The sequence below is a fragment of the Saccostrea echinata genome, unplaced genomic scaffold (genome assembly GCF_033153115.1).
Source record: "Saccostrea echinata isolate AGI-Se365-2 ecotype Australia unplaced genomic scaffold, CSIRO_AGI_Sech_v1 ptg000029l, whole genome shotgun sequence".
Classification (NCBI taxonomy): Eukaryota; Metazoa; Mollusca; class Bivalvia; order Ostreida; family Ostreidae; genus Saccostrea; species Saccostrea echinata.
This window is the reverse complement of record NW_026889778.1, coordinates 10,183,213-10,208,698: the sequence shown is the minus strand read 5'-3', so window position 1 is coordinate 10,208,698 and position 25,486 is coordinate 10,183,213.

The window sequence follows — 25,486 nt, the reverse complement described above, 5'->3', positions numbered from 1 at the left end:
GGCACACCTCCCTTCATCGAGATCGTTGACAACCTTGTCTTAACAATGTAAGCTGTCGCCAGTGTCTCCGTGTCAATATCATTATAAATATGCCGTACTGAAATCGTAGATTTTATGTTTCTGATCAAATTTTATACTGGATTTCAAGTTAACTGGTCCGGACAAGTGTCTCCTTCCATCCCTTTCCGACCGAAATTCCTCCAACTTTTTATTATCAAACATCGGACGTGTTTCTTGTTTTTTTTAAACATCGAATATGGGTTCTCATGAATACAAAAAAACCCAGACACCAATATGCTCACTATAATTGATCACAAGTAGCCTTTCATAGGATATTCCCTTCAAAACAGAATCCTTTGCCAGATGAATTTGAAGCGTAACCGCTTTTCAAGCCGATTTACATCTTGCATAATTTGTCAAAATCTACGACGAAAAGTTAGTGCAATATTTATATTCGATTGTCCGTCTCAAATGTATATATAAGTAATAAATAACAAGTTTAAAAACTTCCATGGGGAATGAAGTAGGTCGGTACGTGATCAAATCTTCTGAGAAGGCCGTCGGCCTTCACAGGATTTGATCACGTGACCGACCCACTTCATTTCCAAGAGAAGTTTTTAAACTTGTTATTTATTTCTTAAGTACAATGTAAATTAAGAAAAAGTGTGTTACAATATGTCTGAAGAGGGATTGGTTTAGAAGGCAATATAATATCCTCGATGGCCAACACGGAGTCACTGATTTCAAATTGAAAACTCTGCTGTCATCCCGATAAAACAATCCAAGACTGAAAAGTTGTCTCTTTACCGATTGTTTTATTTTCATGACTCGATACATAAACCATTCACACAGAGAACAATAAAATGAATTATAATTTATCGTTCCAAGATGAATCCCTCCTAACATTTCTATTCATTAATATATTTTGCAAAGCTCGCAAAAAATTGCCAGTTTCACATTATATATATATATATATATATATATATATATATATATATATATATATATATAGATAGATAGATAGATAGATAGATAGATATATATAATATATATATATATATATATATATATATATATATATATATATATATATATGAGAGAGAGAGAGAGAGAGAGAGAGATTGAATATATCGTCAGATCAATGGGCATACATCGTGATATATCTCTTGTTGAATTGATGAATGTACATCGCTACTGTAAGAGTTAGACCTTAGACCTCAACACTGTCGAAGTGAGGATGCAGAAATCATCGATCTCATCAATCCAAATGTTCTAGTCATTTTTAAATGTGATATTTAAATAGAGTAGTAAAGTATGAACTCCGTGGATATTTATAAAACTTTGCCCTAAGTGTTATATTCAGCACCGGACGTTATCCCCAGCAGGAATCAAATATTAATGTATAAATCTATTAAGCCAGGGCAATAGTTGTAGACTTCAATGCAGTTTTAAAATCTTATCTAGCAAGTAATTATATATTTATTGAATAAGAAATAAAGTCAAGCATTAGAGTTTATTGTAAATGGCATTAAATTTTGAGAGGAAATGTGATCTTGGAAACATTGCAATCTAGACTGCGTAGATTCCATTTTTCAACAATGTTTTAAAAGGTAGAGTGATCAATGAAATATAATTATGTCAAAAAAAAAAAAAAAAAAAAAAAAAAAAAAAAAAAAAAAGAACTAAGCAAGGGTATTTTAAAAAAAGTGGGTCTATGTTCAGAATGCACACGTTTACATGTATATTTCTCTTTATGATTTTGATATATGAGTTCAAAGTATACGAAAATAATTTATCATTGAGAAATATTCAGTGAACAGAGGTAAAATTTGATAGAATTATTTTTAATTGCATTTACCTACGATCAGGTGAATTTATGAAGAGGAATAACATGATGTGACTGTGTGTGAGTGTTTGGTTAAGACTGTAGCTTGTAGAACTGAATAAGGAGGATTCAAAGTTTTACATAGCAATACATACGTACATCATGTAGAAAGGTAATAACTATCTCAAGATCAAATCCACATTTATTATTTTTTTGTTGATTTTCTTCGTGTAATTTAATTTTGGTGTGTTGAAATTGTGACTGTATAACATTTGTAGGAATACACTAGCGGACTTCATTTCATATTGGGATTTTATAGAAAACAATTTTTTCGGTGATAAAGAGAGGTTTATTACGTTTTCTTATATACATGTAACAGAGTACCTTTTCTAATCTATTATCATTTTTTCCAACAAGAGAGGATTATAAAAGAATAATTCAGAAGATTAAGCCGAGTTCTAAGTTTTTTCATAGCAACAAAGTTCCAGATATGACTTCAAAAATAGGTTACAATAGGGCTGAAATGCATCATTTTCTTACCATTTTTTTTATACACACACCCTTCTTTAGTTTGGATCAAACTCAATAAAATAGAACTATTGAGAAGAATTATGCCACGCCCAATCATTTCAATACAAGTGCTAAATGAATCACCCGGCTATAGATATACATACTTGGGCCTCAATCCAGTTTGCACTTCTTTGCAGAATAAGGTACTGTGAATTTCCGAAAGGGATCCAGTCAGATGTGTCTGTAATAAAAACAACAAAATCATTTATACTCTTGCAAATCTTTAATTTGTATGCATTTCATGCATTTCCAGTTATAAGAGATACTTTAAAATCATATTACAATAATGTCTATTTTACATGTAATTCATGTTTTGGGAGCGTTTTTCCCCACTCAAAAGACTGTCAATAAGATGATAAAATTTCTCTGTTTAGTCTTAATGCTTGATTTGTTGAATTTTTGGTTCAATAACATGTATCCCCATATTAATAATAAAAAAATAGGGAAAAATGTACATTGTTATAATAAATACCTGATTGATTTATGGAAAACTGGACGTATCCTGGAGAAGGTGCCAGGTCACTGGTTCCCACCTGTCCTGTACATACACACCTCTGATTGTCCTTATTGTAAAACACAGAGAGACAGGCAGAATACCGGAGGCACGATGCCATACACCATGAAACACTGTCAGTTCCTGGAAATTCTTGTAGAACATTCACTGTGGGAAATTTGTCCGAGTTTTCTATTACATTTTTAAAACTTGAAGTGGTTTTAAATGGGTCAGCTCTACTGGACTGGATAAATACTACATATAAAACAAACAAATGATATGCATTCATTTGCTTACGTTTGTAAATACACGTATGGAATTCTCACCATATATAGTAATGCTTCACAATCCTTTACAATCCACTCTTAACAAAATACTCGGATTATATGTCACAATCGACATGAATTATTCATAACTAACTCACTTGACCCATAGCCGTACAAATAATGGCGTATGGAAGTCGCAGCATATATATAGTAACAAAATGAAATCCCACACAAGCACTTTTTCCCACTTCTCACGAAACAATTCCATTAACATTATCTAAAAGTTTTTAATTACTGGCATATAGAATGAAGAAATACCACTTTCTTCAAAATCCTGCGGTTAGTTTAGGAACAGTTTTAAGTAGGTATACGCCCCTTTTCTGTTTCTCCTTTATTTAAACTAGGTAAAATATATATATAATTATATTTATACATAAATATATATATCATTAATTGACGTTTTCTCTTTACATGTTAGCAACTTTATTTCGATATCAGTTGCATTATGTTCTACATTTTGTACTTCGGGTGGTATGATTCCATTTTCTAAAGGATAAATGAAGCGAGTATGCATATTCATTTTTATAGAATTTGTCGGCATGGTTTTTTTTTTTTTTTTTTTTTTTATTAATGCGCAATTTTTTAACCACTTTAATATAATGTAAGCAAAATTGTGCATGTACTTCGGGTACTGTTGCCATGATGCTCTGTGGCAAAAATGCTTATTTTACTGGTAAATTTATTAGCTTACCTTATTTAAATTAAATTACCTATAGCTTTTTGATATATAAATATATTCACAACTTATAGTGTTTTCAATTGCTTTGCCATTATTTCCATCTAATTCACATCAAGGTTTTTTCTCTTTATATATATTATATAATCTTGTTGTGATAATCGCCTTGATTCTCTTTTAAACATCGGGATCACAGTGAATCTGACGTTCTAGAAAATTCCGAGGACTGACGAAAACGATTTGCACATTTTTTTTTTAAATTATCACAACGTATTTATTCTGTATAATTTAAATCAAGTTTCGATTATATATTTTTTTAATAATGTTTTAACAAATACTTAAACATTGGTTGTTGTCAGTTTCATTAAGAAATTAAAATTGCCAGCAACTTAGATCCGCCAACCGTAACCACCTCCGTACTTCCTTTTTTGCTTTTTCACGACAGTTTATCGAAAATGAAAGTAGACTTTTAATTCAGTTTACCATAATTATTTACTATGCAAGTGAAATCTAAATATGATCTATGGACATCAGTTCATATCGAGTGCAATGTTAGAGTCGTATAATGAAAAGGGTGAAGTTAACAAACAGCGATCGATCTCAAAACGTCCATTAACAATACAAATGTAGCGAATTATTACGTAACGATGATTTGTTTATATAACATTGCTCCTCGCGAGCAATGGGTTTTTGTTTACGTTGCATTGCTCCTCGCGAGCAATGGGTTTTATGTATAAATATAGGAGCGATTTTAGACAGTCAGTCAGTCAGTTTTTGACATTCATTACGATCACTTCGGACAATTTTTATTTGGATTTTTATACTTACTGGGTTTATGCTATTGTGGATTTTAAAATGTAAATAAACTGTAAACTTGATTACTTGCGTATCATTTCAAGAATATTCATTGAGAGAAATGGAAAACACTGAGAGTTATTCCCCTTAGACCGTATCGGATAAACGTTACACAAATATGTGAAGAGGGCATACAACTTTCTGGTTTCTAAGGTTGAAGGCTCACGTGAGCTTTTCTGATCAAAATTTGTCCGTTGTCTGTCTTCATCTTTGTAAACTTTTCACCATTTCATCCTCTTCTCCAGAACTACTGCGCCAATTATAACCAAACTTGCCACAAAGCATCCTTGGGTGAAGGGGATTCAAGTTTATTCAAATGAAGGACCATGCCCTCTTTCAAAGGGAGAAATTTTGAAAATTTGGTGGCATGTTTTAAAGATCCTCTTCTCAGGAAGCACTGGACCAGGAAAGATGAAACTTATATGGAAACATCCTCAGGTAGTGTAGATTCAAGTTTATTCAAACCAACACCCCCGGGATTGGGGCGGGGCCACAATGGACGATCAAATTTGTTCATAGGAATACAAATAAAATATATTTAAAAATCTTCTCCAAAACCACTTGGCCAGAAAAGATGAAACATTTGCGGAAACATCCTCAGGTAGTATAGATTCAAGTTTTGTTCAAGTCATGACCCCCAGGGGTAGGGAAGGGCCACAACTGACAATCAATGTTTTACATAGGACAAATCTTTAAAAACTTCTCCATAACCACTTGGCCAGGAAAGATGAAACTTATGTGGAAACATCCTCAGGTTGTGTAGGTTCATGTTTATTCAAATCATGACCCCCACTGGTAGGGCGGAGCCACAATCGACTATCAATGCTTTACGTAGGGGTACATAGGAAAAATCTTTAAGAGTCTTCTTTATAATAGCAGCAAAGCCAGGAAAGATGATCCTTATGTTGAGACATCCTCAGGTAGTGTAGATTCAAATTTCTTGGCTATTGGTACTTTGCGGAACGAAACGGAACGGAACGAAACCAGTTGTGGGGTACCTTGTGGGGGAAATAAAAATGAATGTAAAACTGAAAAAAAAATAAATAATGTTATTTAATTAACATAAATTACTCCACAGTGTCAAGTAGCGAGCTGTAAAATAAAATGCCTGTAAGCTAGTTAAAGCATTAATTTTTGCTGACATCTCTGGTTACTATGTAAACAGTATTGAATGATTGATATTCATCTATTAATGATGCATTCCTATCCAAATTTACCGTCAAGAACTTCGGTACATCGTTTATTTTGTTTACTGACAAGCCTGTATAGTAAAGAAAGTTGTCGAATTATACCGCAGCATGACATGATTCTCTGGTTCCGTTCCGTTCCGCTAAATACCAATATCCGTGTGGATATTAGTATTTAGCGGAACGGAACAAAACACAGCGAAATTGAATACTTGTAATGTTACGCACGCAAGCACTCTGTTATTTTTTTAATTAAATTATAAAAAAAAATTAAACCCTGTATTTTAAATTTTGAAAAGCAATATGAAAAAGACAAGGACAGTTGGAATCAATATGCCTGATTTTTAATTAGATTTTTGACTTTTCAGAAAGACTATAAAATCGCACATGTACGCACATCATTATCATTTTATAATTTATTATTATATATTTATATATTGCGGTCCTTGATGCTGATAATAAAACTCAAATACCATTTCTCAAGCAATTGAAACATTAATAGACTAGTTTCAATAGTATTGTGTAACGTTATATGTGTAATGTGTTATGGGCCGACAGAAATGTTAGCTAATTCAACATTTATTGATACATTCATGAGGTTCAGATTTACACTCTTTATAATGGACATTATATATCTGGTTCCGTTCTGCAAAATACCCAAATCCGTGTGGATATTAGTATTTAGCGGAACGAAACGAAACACAGCGAAGTTGAAATCTAATGATGTATATGCAAGCATTCTAGCTATTGCTGGACAATTGATCTAATTCTTTTTAATTATGAAAAGTGGAATTCCGTCTATTCAATTTAGATAATCAATACTAAAGAGACAAGAAAAAAAAATTTCCTGGATTTTTTTCCTAGATTGTCGCAAAGGAAAGTTGCTATTATCTCTTTTAGAGTGTGTACATGCAGGAAGGTTGAAAATATATTGATCTTGATGTCTTGAGGGAATCTGACAGGGTATTGTTAAGAATTGTGTATTTTTTAAATTATGTACGACCAGGTCATGAAATTATGGCTGATAGAGGATTTAAGATTAGAGATTTGTTGTTAATTAGAAAGGCATTCAAAGCTTGTAATTCTACCTTTTACCAAGAAATTTTATTCAAGTGTCTTTGAATAAAAATCATTTCAAACAATCAAAAACATTTCTATACTTACAGTGTTGACATTTGGGATACTCTTGCACATTATTAACGATGTCACTTTTAATTATTTGAATGCAGGAGCTTTTTCTCAGATTACCATTTAATTAGATATTAAGTCATCTAAAAATAATATAATAAGATTTACCGATAAAGAATAGCAGACTGAAACTCATAAAATACTCGTACATTTATAAATATGATTCAAGGGTAACTTGGTTCCGTTCCGTTTCGCTAAATACTAATATCCACATGGATATTTGTATTTAGCGGAACGGAACGGAACCAAAGAATAGTCAATGTTGGCAAACTCTCTTTAACTCTCTTTACTTTGGACGTGTTTATAAACAAAACGATATTTCTTTAGCATAGCAGACTGAAACTCATAAAATACTCGTACATTTATAAATATGATTCAAGGGTAACTTGGTTCCGTTCCGTTTCGCTAAATACTAATATCCACATGGATATTGGTATTTAGCGGAACGGAACGGAACCAAAGAATGGTCAATGTTGGCAAACTCTCTTTAACTCTCTTTACTTTGGACGTGTTTATAAACAAAACGATATTTCTTTAGCACTGTACCCAAGCATTTGGATCAAGTCATTTTACATCAATAATTAATACATATCAATCACTCAATACAGTTTACATAGCAACGACACATGTCACACCAGATGAAAAACCCACACGACAAAATAATGTATATGCTGAACATTTTACTGTCCTAAAGGTTGTTGTAACGCTAAGTACTTCATTCATCCAATATATTATGCATATAATAACATTTACATAATACCAAAAATGGTATATAAAAATGCTGAGCAATTGAGGAAAAGATATTTGCGTTTTTATTTTTAACATCATCTAAATCCATATTTTTCACACTTATTTTCACAATCAAACAATATCAAACCACACATTGAAAAAATTGTGTCTGCTGTCGTACTTTTTTTAAATTTAATTTTATCTTTCTCTTCAATAGGAAACCTATGGTTTCGTTTCGTTCCGCAAAATACCAATACCCGTGTGGGTATTGGTAATTTGCGGAACGGAACGGAACAATATATGGCTATCGTGTATTTTCTTTTCTTTCTTTTTTACATAAAAAATATTACTTTAAAACGGAATGTTTAATAACTATTAATTAACATTTATTACAAAATATATTCTCTTTATATATGCATGTTACTGAAGAAATTCATTTTCCTGCAGAGTATGATTTCAAAATAAAATCCTACGCGAAGCGTAATACGCCCTCTGGTGAGAGATTGTATAAATAATTGTATGCAAAATTATTGCTGTCACAAACATTATATAACACAACAATCATGGGTAATTCGGAATATTCAAAATGACTGTATTACGCAAATTAGTTTACCTCATAGAATATTTCATTTTTAATGAAAAATATGACATTCATGTAACAACTTATTTCTTCATATATTTCATTTCATTGTGTTTCGTTTCGTTCCGCTAAATACTAATATCCACACAGATACTGGTATTTAGCGGAACGGAACGGAACGTATTTGAGTTTTCTTATCAACATAAAGACCAGTGCCGTAAATACATTATTATAATGACAAATAATCAAGCTTTATGAAATGTCAAAATTCTTATTTAACTCTAATAAACATTCTTGCTTGACCTGATTTTTTCCTCTTCAAAGATGATTTCTAATCTTTCGTGTCTTTGTTATATACATGTATTTTCTTTTAATGCGGAATTTCCTTTGAATAACAACAGGGTGCTTGCATATGTATCATACTGACATTTCAACTTCACTGCGTTTCGTTCCGTTTCGCTAAATACTAATATCCACACAGATACTGGTATTTAGCGGAACGGAACCAGAGAATTTCGTTAATGCTGGCAAAGCGGGACAACTCTATTTTCTATACTGACGTGTTTGGTAAAAAATAAAATAGATAAATAATGTATCCAAGTTCTTGACGGAAAATTTGGATAGTTTTTTTTTCTTTTTTTAAACATAAATAATAAATCAATAATAAATGCATATCAATCATTCAATACAGTTTACTTAGTAACTACATATGATGCAGCCTCTGGAAAAACCAACACGACAAAATAATTATAAACTAGCTCTTACAGGCATTTTATTTTACAATTCTTTAATTGATACTGTGGAGAAATTTATGTTTAGCTATTAAAAAACATAATATACCTTAATAAAGTAACATTTTATTTTCATTTCTAATCCCCCCACAGGGTACCCCACAACTGGTTCCGTTCCGTTCCGTTTCGTTCCGCAAAGTACCAATAGCCAATTTCTTTTAATCATAACCCCTTGGGATAGGGCGGTGCCACAATGGATGATCGAAGTTTTCATTTGGAATACATAGGAAAAATCTTTAAAAACCTTCTCAAGAACAGCAAAACCTTGAAGAAACATATTTATATGGAAGCATCCTTAGTGTAGATTTAACTTTGTCAAATAATGAACCCCCAGGAGTAGGATTGGGCAATAATGGACAATCAAGGTTTTACATAGGAAAAAATTAAAAAAAAAATTTCTCAAGAAAAGCGAAGATTATGACCCCTGGGGGTTGGCCGCTCCTAAAATAGAAGATAAAACTGGGAAAATATCTTTAAATATTTCCTTAAGCCATGTTTTGTCAAAGAAATATGGAAGCATCCTCAGTTAATGTAGATTTAAGCTTGTTCAAATCACCCCCTCCCCGTAGGGGTAGGTTGATACCACTTATGAAATACTGAACTCCTAGCCAAAGTTCTAAGGTGAGCGATGTGACCCATTTAGGCCTCTTTTTTAAGCTCTTTGATCTGTACAAAACGTTTTAAAATGTAAGATCTTCTCCACAGCTACTTTCACTCCCGAATGACGATTAAGAATGATCACTCTGATTGGTTTAAATTTTAATGAATATTTTATTAGAATAATTACCAGGAGTTGACCCAGAATGGCATTTCTTCAGATCTATGTGTAGCGATCTATGTGAGCGGATCAAAGGATCTGATTTTAATCAGATTACCCATCTCTCCGATTTAAAGAATAAAGATGGCTTTTTATACGCCCGTCTATGACGGACGTATTACATGTATGGTATGGCGATCATGTCTGTCTGGCCGTCTGTTAGCTTTTCCATATGTCGACTCATAACTTTAATACTATGAGGTCTAGAATCATCAATCTTTGTTAGCTGATGCATCTTAGGTAGAAGATGTGTCAGATTTAAAAGTTAGGTCATTGTGACCTTTAATTAAGAAGATATGGCCAAAATGGCAAACCCTGTCCAGCTCATAACTTTAAAATTTCTTTGTCTAGAATCTTCAAACCTTTTTTGATAATGCATCATAGGATAAAAGGCATGTCGCATCCTACATCGAGGTCACTGTGACCTTTAATTTAGATGATATGGCCAAATATGGCAAAACCCTGTTCCGTTCATAACTGGGAAATTACTTGGCGTAGAATCGTCAAACTACTAGAGATAATGCATATTGAACAGAAAAGTCACTGCATATTTTAATTAAGGTAATATATACAAAGAAAAGAAGTTTTATTAATTTTTCATTCATATTTTATTTTATTTGTCGAAATGCGCATCTGTTGCATCAGAATTGGTACCGTGTATGATGTACATTTTAAGGGAGGTAATCCTTACAAATCTATGAGTTTTGCAGTCACCTTTCAAATAATGTTTCATCAAGAAAAACATTTTTTTCATAATATAGAGCTATACAACATTTAAAAAAAATTCTTAATAATGAAATAAATACACAATAATTTTCTACTACAAGTTTGCTAAGATTTAAGTTACCAAGAGGTTTAAAGCAAAGAAAGCTTGTACAATTTCTTAGAAGAGCGATTCTAGGGCATTTGGCCTCTTGTATAATACCTTGCAGCTAGAATAACGACTGGAATCATAACACAATAATTATTCTTTAATAATGGCTTGACCCGATCTTGCTGCTAAAATAAAACTATCCAATTTAATTTAATTTAATTGACACCATCACCTGACGATATTTACTTCTCAAATCTAAAAAAGATATGTTTCTTCAATGAAAATGTAACACGAAAATCAACACATCTGTTCGTTGGTCACCTGCAATCGTATTTCGTTAAAAACATACTGATTGTATACACAAGTACTCTGAGGTTGATATCTGAAAAATGATTAAGTTTCACATCGACAATATCTACTGTGGGATCACGTATTTTCGTGGGGTCAGATTTTCGTGGTGATAAGAAAAAACTTTGGTTCGTGGGTATTTGATTTCGTTGCTGAAAATGTGGTGAATAGTTGGGGGGGGGGGGGGGGATTAATATCACACCTCGAAAACAACGAAAACTACAGTATGTCATCTTTATGGAAAAAAAGTCTTCTTGGAATTTCCATAGGTACCAATTGTTCCCATTATTAGCAGACCTTTTCGGTATTCATTTGAAGCAGAATTTAGTCAAAAACGTCTAAACGAAAGAGGAAATCTTTTGCTTTGGCTTCCAATTCAATACTTCGATGCATTGACGACGTTTTATCAGTTTATTCCTAGGCTGATGTGATATATCCCAATGCACTCGAAATAAAAGACACCACAGAATCTGACACATCTCTGTCATACCTAGATGTTTGCCTATGATGGCAAACTAACAACTTAACTTTATGCTTAAGTTGATGACTTCAACTTTTCTATCGTCCCTAATTCATGTAGCTGTAGAGTTGTTGAAAGTCGGTGATACTAATGATACCAATTTATTGATTTGTATTGGTTTTCATATAACACACAATTATTGATTTTGTTTTCGGGCAACACTGAATATGTTAGCCCCCTCCCGCTCGGGACGAAAATATTGCCCTCTGCCTGCAATATTTTATCCATTAAGGACTCCCATAATCCATGTTGCCCTCAATCCCAGTAAATATTTGTATAATATTCACTGGATAAAAAGGAGTAAACATGTGCTTAATGGAAACTTAAGCATTGGATACATTGGATTATAGTTTGTATCATCAGGTGTACCTATCATCAAGCTATACTGTACATGTATTTACAAATTTTGCTCTCAAAGCCCCTCATAAAGGTCCCTCATAAAATATTTTATTGAGTCGTATAAAGGGCATAAAGAATTGATAGTATGCATCCTTAATGACATCATCGATGTACGTCAAAAAAAAATTAATAGTACTTGGAAAAAAGTGAAATTTCATATCTATTCACTTCATCAAAAATATATAGGTCACAAACAGCATTGTATCCCAATTACAACATCTGTAGAAGCTTTTGTAGTTTTAGACTTTTGGCCATTTTAGAAATAGAAATGCTTCAAGAATTTGTTTTGTTTAAACATTTACAAAATTTAGATCAAATACAAAAAATAAAGGCCTGATTCATTAGTGGTATTCATCGTGAGATATATATATATATATATATATATATATATATATATATATATATATATATATATATATATATATATATATATATATATATATATATATATAAAAAAAATAAATAGTGCACGTTTTTGAGGGTAACAGTTGAAATTGACACCCCAAGGAAAACCATTGTCAACCGACGCGTCAGCGGAGGTTGACAATGGTTTTCCTTGGGGTGTCAATTTCAACTGTTACCCTCAAAAACGTGCACTATTCATTTTATTATACTGAATGTCTTATTGATTTCCGATGTCATAAAAAAATTTGGAGATCGTCTTTAAGTTCACGCTTAGAAAGCTTTCAAACTCACTATTCTATTTTCTATTTTTCTCAATAGGAAAGCTTCGGAAAAGATTTACCAACCTCTTTATTGATTGTTTGCTTCTCAAAAAGTCCTTTATCATCTAAAGTTTGCACTCGCAAGGATGTTTCGTCTGTTGTTTGTTGTTCTTTAGTAAGCAACATCGGACACAAGCTTTTATTGACGTCGTTTATTCGGCTTCTTTCAAACGCACAACTGAGGTTTTGAGAATTCTACGGTGAACCGTACGCGCATGATTTGAACGCATGTGACATTTTCGTAATGTTACCCGTTGTCAAGTGTGTTGCTAACGCTGAGGGTAATATTACGGATTGTTAAATGCGTCTAAACCAATCAGATTTTAGTATTTAACATGAAAGTATAATAAATATATATATTATACCTCTCTGAATTTTTTCTACATAAAAGTATGACAAATAAGTCTTCTATTTTTTTCTAAACAGCCCCTACCATGGAATAGTTTTTCTGCTATTTGCCCATGGTGAAATAGTCATCAAACTATTCACCGGAAACATTCCATTTCCCTCACTTTTCATCTCAAAACTATATGGGTTGTTGTATTGTGACGTATCTGGTTTATGATGTAACAAAAGTAAATTCAGCTTCGGTATAATAAAACACCTATTTACTGACTATTCGGACAATAGCAAGTTTATCGTTCCCCTCGACAGCAACTATTTCCTCGGCTGCGCCTCGAGAAATAGTCGCTGTCTTGGGGGACGATAAACTTGCTATTGTCCTCATAGCCAGTAAATAGGTGTATAATATGTATATATATATATATAGAGAGAGAGAGAGAGAGAGAGAGCACAAAGAAATTCACTTTTTACAAGGATACCCACTTCGGCCCCAGCCCGGGGTTAATCTCTCGACCTACGGAATCTGTCTCCTAGCAGTACAGGAACAGCGCGCTAGACCGCTTGGCTATCTAGGCAAGTCCAAAAACTTTCTTCCGATGCCGAGTGAATTCTCGCGGCGCTGCTCTACACTACACGGTCATTGAGAATGGAAGTGAGATACAGTTATTTGGACATTAGTTTTATTAGAGGATCGTCACCAATACACGTTGTAATGAAATTAATTTTTATTTATAAAGCACATTTTACAACAACTCTTTAAACTAATATAACTGCCCTCAGTGAAGAGATACAGTTATCTGGACATTTGTTTTATTAGAGGATCGTTAAAAATACGCGTTGTAATGAAATTAATCTTTATTTATAAAGCATATTTTATAACAACTCTTAATCTAATATAACTGCCCTAAGTGAAGAAATATTAATATAGAAAGCACAAAGAAATTCACTTTTTACAAGGATACCCACTTCCTCCCCAGCCCGGGGTTGAACTCTCGATATATATATATATATATATATATATATATATATATATATATTCTAATTTTAAGAACTGATACTTGTACCATACACATATTCGAGTTTCTAGAGTTAGAAAGAGAGCTTTTTGATCAATCCAGTAATTACATGAAAATGTACTTGTTATTGATATTACATCATTAAATATGCCATATAAACTCTCTGTTTTGTTATTATTAAAAGAAAAATATACCTTCATGGGAAACAATTGAAAAATTCTGATTCTATCATATTTAGATATAAATAAAATAGATAAATACAAAAAATTGAAAGTGGGGGGGGGGGGGGGGGTTGATAGAATTGGCCTAATTTAGGAAAATAAAGCATAAAAGTTTTTTTTTGTACTATATATGGCTAGGTGTTGAGTCATTTTGTATACTGATTGAATTTTATTTTCAAAATAATTACATTTAGTAAAATTCGTTGAAAAAATAGCAAATTTATGTAATTTCAATGATATCGCACTAATTAATACACTTTAATTTGAATGAGAATTAATTAATTAAAGCAAAAATTGATTAGAATTATGCGACATTACCCAAAGTATCAAAATCAATTGCAACTTAATCCGAAACTATCCTTTGCCACCAAAATTAATTTTGTATTTACATGTATCTTATATAATATACATTTACGTCGAATTGCTGCATAATGAAACATAAACACCTGTATAGAATATGCTATGATTATATCCTTGAAAGAATATATGCATGTTTGATGAAATGAAAAAAAAAACGATAATGTGTTAAATAAGAATGCACCAGTTTTGATAAAACTAAAAAAAAAAAAAAATATTATAGAACAAATGTAGAGACTTATACGTTTCCGTTGTGGATATTGTCTTTCTGGAGGGTAAACGGACCTGCATGAACAATGAGTCATATATACGTATTTAAAAAAAATGAATCAATTTAAACATAGTTACTTACGTATTTTCATTCATATTGAGATGCCACCACTTGCCGATTGAGGGCTGTAAAATTATACCTATAATGGGCGCTTAGGACCATTGAGAAGCGCATGAGGAATCTTTTTCTTGCCAGCCTACTACGACAGTTTATTTGTCTCATTCAGAGGACCGGTCTCCACGTCCCACATTGGGATTCGAACCCGCTACGTAAATGTAAGAATAAACTCCTTACTCCGTAACTGTAGAGCAAACTCTCTAATCACTGCTCCACGCGGGCACATTGTTATTGTTTTATCAACATATAAAGTGTGACAACTCCTTATATATAAATATATGTATTTTGAATGGTATCTTGGTGTTTTAACATAATTTCCAGTTTGCTAGTATATTAGTATCTCTTTGATTGTTGTTGAACAACATAGATATCAAAGTAACATATATTATTATAATTATACAACTCCCATAGGTGCATGAGCAGAGTATAATATATATGTACAAATTGTGTTTACTATATTAAATTTCTAATATTGATAACCAAGAGGTTTGTAATCGACTCTCTCGTTTACAATGTTAATAAACTTACAAAGTTTGCTTAAGAATCCTACTTTCTACAAGAATACAATTTACTAGATTTGATAAAATTTGGTCTTGATATATAATACTTTGGGAAATACAATTTTCTTTCATCTTTTAACTTTTTACAGCATGAAATATAGTGAAATTTGTCACCTATATCGTTTTCACACAAGACATTCTATTTCCTCTTTCAGTGCCATCTCCCCATATCAAATGGTACATGTAGTTAAGGATTTGTACATGTAGTTCTAAATCTAGCTAGAATCTGTTTCTTGAGATTACTTACGACACGTGCACTATCTACATAAAACTGACATCCAAAATTTAAATGCATGAATAGATTATATATATATATATCACACCTTTTGAAGAATTATTGCAATTTGATTCACAGTGTTTTCGAAATTGATCTAGTACTTTTTGTTTAAAATTTTTAATTAGCCAAGTACTGTTGCATAATTGGTTCTGAGTTATTACGATATCCACAATCGTCTAAAATTTATTTCAAATGCTTTAACCATTTAAATTCACTACCATTGTTAAATTTGGCAGTAGTCTATACATTATACAGCAATATTTTGGTTTCCATATAAAATTTTTGATCAATATGCAATAACTCTAGTTCTAATATGTACAGTTAAAGGTACTCTTCGCATTTCACCATTAATCATGAAATTGGAAGTACTTCGTTTTAGATGAAAAAGCAGTTTACTTTAATTTTTGGATCTCTGCTTCTCATTTTTCTAATTTCTTTCATAACTAAGTTTCTTTATTGTTGCATACTTATATCCATAATATTCTTGTCCCCCGCTTTTACGAAAGCGAGGGAACATTAAATCTCATTCATCTGTCACTCTTTTCAGTCTGTCACAAAAACCTTAACCTTGGTCATAACTTTTGAATTAGAAGAGATAGGGCTTTCATATTTCAAATGTACATTACCTGTGAGAAGACCTTTCCAAATATACTATGATTTTTTTTACCCCGTGACCTTGAAGTTTGACCTACTTTTCAAGAATTTTAAAATTACTCTAAATTGGTCATAACATTTGAATGAGAAAAGACAGGAGTTTCATTTTTACAAGTGTATTACCTGTGACAAAACCTTTCGAAATATACTATGATTTTTGACCCCTGACCTTGAAGTTTGACCTACTTTTCAATATTTTTCCTTTGCATATACCTTTTAATTTAGAAGAGATACGGCTTTCATATTTTACAAGTGCATCACCAGTGACAAGATGTTTCTGAGTATGCTTTGATTTTTGACCCCTTGGCCTTTATGATTGACCTAATTTTCAAAATTTTTAACTTTGGTTATTACTTTTGAATGACATACGAAAGGGCGTTCATATTTGACAAGTGCACTACCTGTGTCAAAATGTTTCCGAATATGCTATGATATTTGACCCCATGACTAACCTTCAAGTTTGACCTAATTTGCAAACATTTTATCAGTGTTGCTAACTTCTGAAGGAGCAAAGACAGGGCATTCTTTTTTGACCAGTGCATTACCCGTGACAAGCATTTCCAAATTTGCTATGATTTTTAATCCCATGACCTTGACCTTGAAGTTTGATCTAATTTTCAAAGATTTTAACATTGCTGATAACTTTTGATTGAAAAAAGATATGGTTTATACATTTGACATATGCATTGCCTGTTTCAAGACCTTTCCGATTGTATTCTCTGGTTTTTGATATTTTTTTTCACATGTGCATTACTTGTGACAAGACCATTCGGATTGTATGATGATATTTGACCTCATGACCTCGATCTTGAAGTTTGATGTAGTTTTGAGAAGCTATAACCTACACACACAAGGCAGGACTCACAAACAAGACAGTTACAATATGCCATAAATAATGGCATCCCATCCAATAAGACACCGAAAGCGGGGGACCACAATTCTTTGACTTTGCTTGTTGTAATTTCGTTCATTGACACGTACTTCTTCTTTTAAGATACTTACACCGTATTTTCCAAACATTCGTTTTAATTTCTGAAATTTTTCTTACATTTTTTCTTACATTCCTTAGTAAAACACTCTTTTCTTTGGTTGTTCACTGTGACTTTGGCGAGTATTCAGAACCCCAAAAGTTTTGCGTGCCGAATTTATCAATAAGTCTGCAGTGTTTGAAAAGATATCATCTACCTGATTTTGTTTAAATTATTGATATCAATATTACTCAAGATATTTATTTTTAGTTTATCTAGATCATTCAGATCAATATTTTGTCAAAATTCTTCTTTTTTATCGTTATTTCAAGTTTTTATCCTTATCCGAAGATTTTTGTTTTTATTTATCATTTTCCCGCCTGTATTCTGACAAATATTAGTGTCATATGAAGTATATAAATTCACATCTATTTCAAAAAGAGGTACATACGTACATGTATATCAGAGTATAACCTTCTAAAATTCAATATACAAGTAAAACAAAAGGAGCATATTTCAAAAATTCAACTCTACAATAACCAACCACACTTGATTTTGTTGTAGTAAATTCAATTAACTTGAAAGTCTTCCATTCATGAAATACATATTGTTATATTTACAATTTTTTTTAAATTGTTTAGAAAATTAGTCTTTGTCTTATCTATTGACTTTCGTTTCCTAGGTACATCTGTCTTTTTAATTTCAAAACATTTGAAAGACAGAATAAACTGGGATCATTCAAGTCGTATTTTTGATTTCAATTCAATAAAATCATCCTTGACAGACGTTCTTGCATCTAAATCTCCAATCAAACAAATATTGCTAATTTCACTCTCTAAGTTTAAAGACTTACGTTCAATTTCTTCAAAAGCTTCCCTGGTACTATATATAGAACTTTCTGGGGATATGTAAACAAAACTCCGAAAATCAAATCGTCATCTGAATTAATTAAAGAAGAATTTAATCTTAACCAGTGAACATACTTAAAATTTATGTGAAAAATAGTTACATAATCTTTAATAGACTTTTTATATCCAACTACAATACCACCAAAACGTCTGTTGAAAAAATTGTCTAGTTTTGGCATCAACAAAAATTCAGTAAGATCAGTTAGTATAGTATCGTCGATTTTTGTCTCATTAAAACATAGAATATCATAAGAAGAAATAATTGTAGAAAATTCTGGGTAGTTTAAAAGTCTATTTAGACCACAGATATTTAGTCCTAAGATGTTAAGTTTACTAGCATTTTCAATGGATGTAAACGTTAAAGACCGAAAACTTTCCATTCTGTGAGAAGAAATAACTGTTGGAGGTTCACTTTGAGTTTAATTAAGGAATGTTTTTAAGTTTTATGTGATTTATTGGTGTGTAAATCACACAGACTTGTCACGTAGGCATATTTCATGAAGAGCGCTAGCGCTTCATGAAAAATATGCCTACGTGCAAGTCTGTGTGATTTACACACCAATAATTCACACTAAACTTAAAAACATTCCTTATATTTACATTTTACATATTCAAAAGCACCAATAATGTACTTAATATTTGAATTTCTTGCTGCCCTATATCGTTACATTTTTATTTACGTCTCTGTAGCCTCATTGTGACGTCACTTTAGCGCGAGTTTCACCGTGTATATTTCTACGCATGAGTATACACAAAAATGACTTTCAAATCAATTTCACAGTTAGCTTAATAGAAAAACACAGCAAATGTAAATATAATATATTATCTTCACAATCCTAAGCTCAAATAAAAAATATCACTTGAGAATGATATCTGTATCATTACTACATTGGTCATCATATCTCAATTTGTTTTGCATCGGAAATATGCTTTCGGACTCTTTCACAGTCCTTGAAATTTACAAATTTTGCTACAATTGTTCGAGTTTTTGCATCTTGTTTCCGCCCCATACATGTACGATGAACTCGATGGAAAGGAATTTCATCTGTTACACCGAGTTTTTGATTATGAATTTTTTAAGCGATTGTTCGCATTGTTCAGCACTTTTTTTGGTTCATTAATACCTATGAATATTGTCTCTGATAGATCTTGCTAGCGCTTGTTACTCATTCTGTTGGTCTCTTAGGTTTGTCAATTTATTTGTTATCTTTTAGTGCCGCATCCTTGTTGTCAATATTTTCGATTTTTTTGTTTTGATTTGTTTTTTGTTTTTGTTTTTATTTCTTCATTTCTGGCACTTTTTATGCAACCTGATTAGAGATCAATACACTTCTGTGCACTTCAACTCAAAATATTAAAAACATGCAATATGGATATCCGTTATATAATCATAACAAATATTTATATTTAGATAAAAGAGACACCCATAGAACGCCAACTATATATAGTTAAAGTTATCAAGACTGAATTATGACAACACAGCACTTGTCTTTGCAACAATTTTAATCCTGAAAAAAAAAATTCTTGTCATGTCGAGATAGTTATTGCAACAAAATCTGATGACTTATAACCATCATAGCTAAATAAGATAGAAGTTGTGTGTCAACAAAACCAGAAAGTTATATTGACTTGGCGAGTACGTTATCCCGACTTGACGTGATATTTTATGGTGACAGAAAATATGTGGATATCATAAATAAGCAAACATAAAAATGTTTCACCCTATGCATGTTTTCTATTTCAGCAAACCGTCGCCGAACGTGGTCAAAAGTGAAAGTTTGAAATATTTCTTTCTTTTTTGTCTTTTTCCTTTGTTTTTAACAGTTTGATAGATTTTCAAACAGCTTTGCAAATCTAGACTCTATATAATATGTACATCTCATCAATGGAAATCTAATTTTGATGTTTAGGACTGAGGTATAAAGGGATGCTAAATGACTGCAATTGAATTTAGCAATTTTTTCCCTTAGACCAACGAGATTGCATTTTTTAAAAATTGATATACATTCATTATATCGAAATGCAGATTCATCATAACATTGTTAAATGCGTATAACATCAATGAAAGGTATGAACCTTTATAAATACTGTATGTGCAATGGGGAAAAAGAAATATTTATTCTGTAATGTATAATTAAAAATTCCGACTGTCTTAAATCAATGTGAATTAAATATGAATTTTAAATAATGTATGAGAGTGCGAACCCAGGTGATTATGCTGTTTCTTTTAACTCCAGGTTAAAAACTCCATGAGATACAGAACATTGTGTACATCAAAAATAATGTATTGATTAACAAATCTTTATTAAGTTTGACTCTAGGGAATATCTCAAGGATTCAAATCATTTAATCTTCATATTCAATATGACGTTACTTTATTATAAAAACATGTGATGACAAAAAATCAAAAATTGAATATTTTGGAAATAAAATAAATGGTATATTAGCAATGTAATTTTTCTCGACGTATTATTAACTTAATTCACGACAAAACCTGAATGCATTCAATGTTTATGCAAACATCGTAATGTAGTTAATATCTTTATACAGTAGGCATTTAACGTCGAATAGATGCATAATGAAATTTGCATAACGACAGAAACGACTAGATCTTATGTCATTTTCGGGGCAAAACATATATTTAAATTCACATTTTGCAAAAGGCATGTTCCTTTGCGGGGTCAGCCTAGCCTAAAAAGGGGGAAGAAACGACATTTCTCCTCCTTATGCTACCAAACGTTTGGGCGTGCTCCGATAAATCCATTGTGTTTAATATTTTTCTTTCAATGTATGGATAGGCCCAACCTGTGGTACGTATACATGTGTACATGGATTCACGATGCAGAATTTTTTTTCCATTAAAACTTCTAAGGCTACGATGAGATTGAGGATTCAATGTTTTCTTCAAAGATGGCGACCAAGGGACATGACTTCTGAAAAGTGTGGTTTCGGCTATATTTTACGCCAGTGATAATCGAATGACTGAATGATTCGAACAATGAGTTTGTTGAAAGTACAATGTATTGCCAGTCGTTGCCAATATTCAGACAGGAAGGAATTATATTCGTAATGTATAGACTTCCTAAAGTAACCCTTATCATAAAGAAATGGTTGAATTCATTTAGAAGAATCGGTTTAGCGGTAAATATCTACAAGAATGTAATTCAAGAGAACTAGCATATCTTAAATCTTATCAGCGTGGTTACCTAACATTTAGCTATATATTTCACCAGGACTTCTTTCTTATATGTTCTTTAAAAATCGACAGTGATCGATCTCAAAATGTATTCAACGGCACATTGCCCCTAGCTACATGTAAATGATGTTTCCTACCTCCAACGCGAAAGATTTCCGTTAAGTAATTGCAGTTTCAAGTAATTCGATGAGGGATTATACGAATCTCTCTGAGAATTTTGTTTTTATTATGATCTTCCTAAACAACAACTCGTTCACATAGAATGTTGTCCAGTTTACATCCACATGCTTCGTCATCCCAAGCATAATCAGATGAGGGATGCAATGATAAGCAATGGTCTGGTCCTCCGTAATCAGGTTTCGAGGGGGCCCAATCAGTGAAATCTATGGTCTTCAACGTGGAATACCAAATCCAGCTGCCCTCTTCAAAGACGTCAATGCCGCCCAAGAAAATAGAATCTTAAAATGTAAGGTTACATACTTATGAAATCACCCCAATTTGAATCGCTAGTTGAAGGTTTATACAATAAACAAACTTTTCCCCTTGTTTATGTTTTGAAAAGAGAAAAAAATGCAAAAATGGTCGATACCTTGAATAGATGTTCTAGTTAGACTTTGTAAGAAAACGTTTTCTTCCATGTTTTCAATTTCAGCCAACCGGGCACCGAATGTGGCACATTCAACCTTAAAACAGTTTTAAAACTAATTATTTTTGTTTGGTCAATTTTTCACCATTTGAGGAAAAACTATGTGACGTCATAGCTACGTCAATTGGGGATTATTATGCACTTTACGGTACAAAGTTAAAAACACCACAAAGAAGGTGGATTATGCTTTCAATCCAAAATATATATCAAATCTTTGTTGTTGTTTTTTAAATTCAAACCGAACAAAGGTTACAGTGTCCCCCTTTTTTCACCAGAAGTAGAAATGAGGGGTGCACAAAATCTACTAGGTAAATAGTATTCTTATTTTTTAGTTTTACAGCCTTACACCCATATGCCATCGGGGAAAATATGATATAGTTAATTAAGATTACAGTTATTCGATAAAATGAATTAATTTCTTTAATTGTATTTATTTATCAAAGACATATCCGATTAATATGTCAAGATGAATGAATTTGTATGAATTTTGAAAAAAAGGGCAATATATATGCATATGATTATAATGAATTTATCATCATCATCATCATCACTCTGATAAATATCATGTTTTCTACGATTATAGAGAGCAAACAAGATTGGATGACCCTAATATTTGAAAATTCAACCTATCATTGGGTCTAACTGTGACTAACATATTTCATAATTATTAATAGGCCAATATTTTTTTCATATCACTTGTAAAAAATTAACTATGGGTTACCCTGTGTATCTGCTGAATACATGGAATCCGGAGGATGTGACCTGTCGACAGGGGATACTTACTCCTCAAGGGCATCTAATCCCACCTCTGGTGTGTTCCAGGGATCCGTATTTTTGCCCTGTTCACGATTTGTATTGTTTACAGGCTTTGTGTAACTCTTCATTTTTCATTGTCTCATCTTTATCATATAAAGGATTGACTTTATATCGGGGTTGATGTGATATCGATTTAGTATTTTAAGTATATTTTTTGAATGATGTTTCTTCAGGATAAACTTACTTCAACATATACAAGACTGTATTTGGAGATATATTTATGCTTAAGATAGTCCAAAACGAACTATCTATCAAGTTCAATTTTGACTTGAGCTTTTGTTAGAATTTCTCTTTTCCTATCTTCTTTGTTAATGGGTGAAACCACATTTGACTCTCAATAATTCTAAGGTAGAAGTATTATATTTAAGACTTTTATTTTATACAATTAAGAAATAATCTACACATACTTTTCTTTCGGTTTCCCATGGACACTGTTCTTACATTTTGTCTAGCAAAGTCGCATTTTTGTGTTGATTATCTTAAAACATGTTGTATGTATAGAATGCAAAATAATAGTGAAATAAATAAGAAAACAAGAAGTTCTGAATAAACCCTTTATGTATTAGATTTAATTTTATATACTAGTACCTGGGCCTCAGTCCAGCTTCTGTGTCTTTGCAGAATAAGGTACTGTGAATTTCCAAATGTAATCCAATCAGAATTATCTGTAAAAAAGCATACAAAATCAACTAAGTATATACTAGAATGTACATGTATATTAAATTTGTAGGTGCGAGATACATTTCCGATATTACACTCTAATTATCCCTAAAAATCATTTTATGAAAAAAAAGTAAAGTATGGGTGTTCGAATCTTGTTCTTCATTGGTTTTTGACTTACAAGTCAAGGACAAGGGACAGTCCACCGATACATATTTCTTGAAACACCATGTAAACTATGTTTTCTAATTGTGTTAAAATTCAAAACAGATAAATTTGTTATATTTGCAATTTATTTCCAAAACGATTATATAGGAAAAAACATCATCTGCTACATGTATCTTGCACAAGTGCCTGGTAAGGTGCCTAAATTTTGTGAGTAATCATTTTAAAGTAGCAATAATTCAATTACAATAGCTTCGGGAAAATATATATATAACTGAGGAACGTATCGTCAGACTTTAAGGTATTCCCCCCCTAATAGCCTCAGATTCAGTGACATTGAATACATTAAAGATGTGAAAGGGCTGAATATTCAGTATTTTTAGATACGATTCTCATTTATTATCAGTAGCATGTGAGAGTTGAATGTGTCCCAATTTTATGACCTTGGTCTTTCCTTAAAGAGTTATCTCCCTCTGATTTTAACTAATACTAATCAATTTATTCGGTAAAAAAATGATTTCAATTGTTGTTTTATTTCTAATGACTTAATGCATCTTTTCACCACAACATTTATTGATATTCCTATTATTTGAATTTTTATTTAAAAAAAAAAAAATTTCCCCATAGACCTCAATACAATCTTCTTTGATTAATTGGTGCTAAGTTAATTACATTTTTGAAACTTTCTCTTGGTACATTATTTTCCATTTTAAAATTCTTCAAAATTATTATCATAGTATTATATACATGATTGATATTTAAGGATAAAAGGATTAGGTCTAATAAGGGATGGAAAACCTTAAGAAGAAAAAATAATTACAGAAATGTAGTTTTAAAAAATGAATAGATAAGAATAACACTGGGTATAATTATGTATGAGTAATTATTTCTGTATATCCCCTCAAATTTTTTATATAAATTATTTACATGGATATCAATAATTGCATTAATATTAATTAATTTATTGCTGAATACCTGATTGATTTATGGAAAACTGGACGTATCCTGGTGAAGGCGTCAGGTCACTGGTTTCCACCTGTCCTGTACATACACAGCTCTGATTGTCCTTATTGTAAAACACAGAGAGACAGGCAGAATAACGGAGGCACGATGTCATACACCTAGAAACACTGACAGTTCCTAGAAATTCTTGTAGAACATTCACTGTTGGGTATTTGTTCTTATTTTCTTTTACGTTTTTAAATCTTGAGGTAGTTTTAAATGCAGCAGTGCCTCTGAAGTTGTTGATTTCTAAATAAATCACAAACAAAAAATGGTATATATTCATTTTGATCTTTGGTTTGTGAATACGGTGCAGGAAAGTTTAAAAGTAATCTTCCACTATCCACTACAATCCTCTATCCTATATTTTCGTTTGCCCCCTAAATAGTATTTCTCCATGCACGGTCCTCTGCTATCTGTTATCCTTCTTCAAGTATTTTTAAAATTCATCGCTTTTATTTCAACTG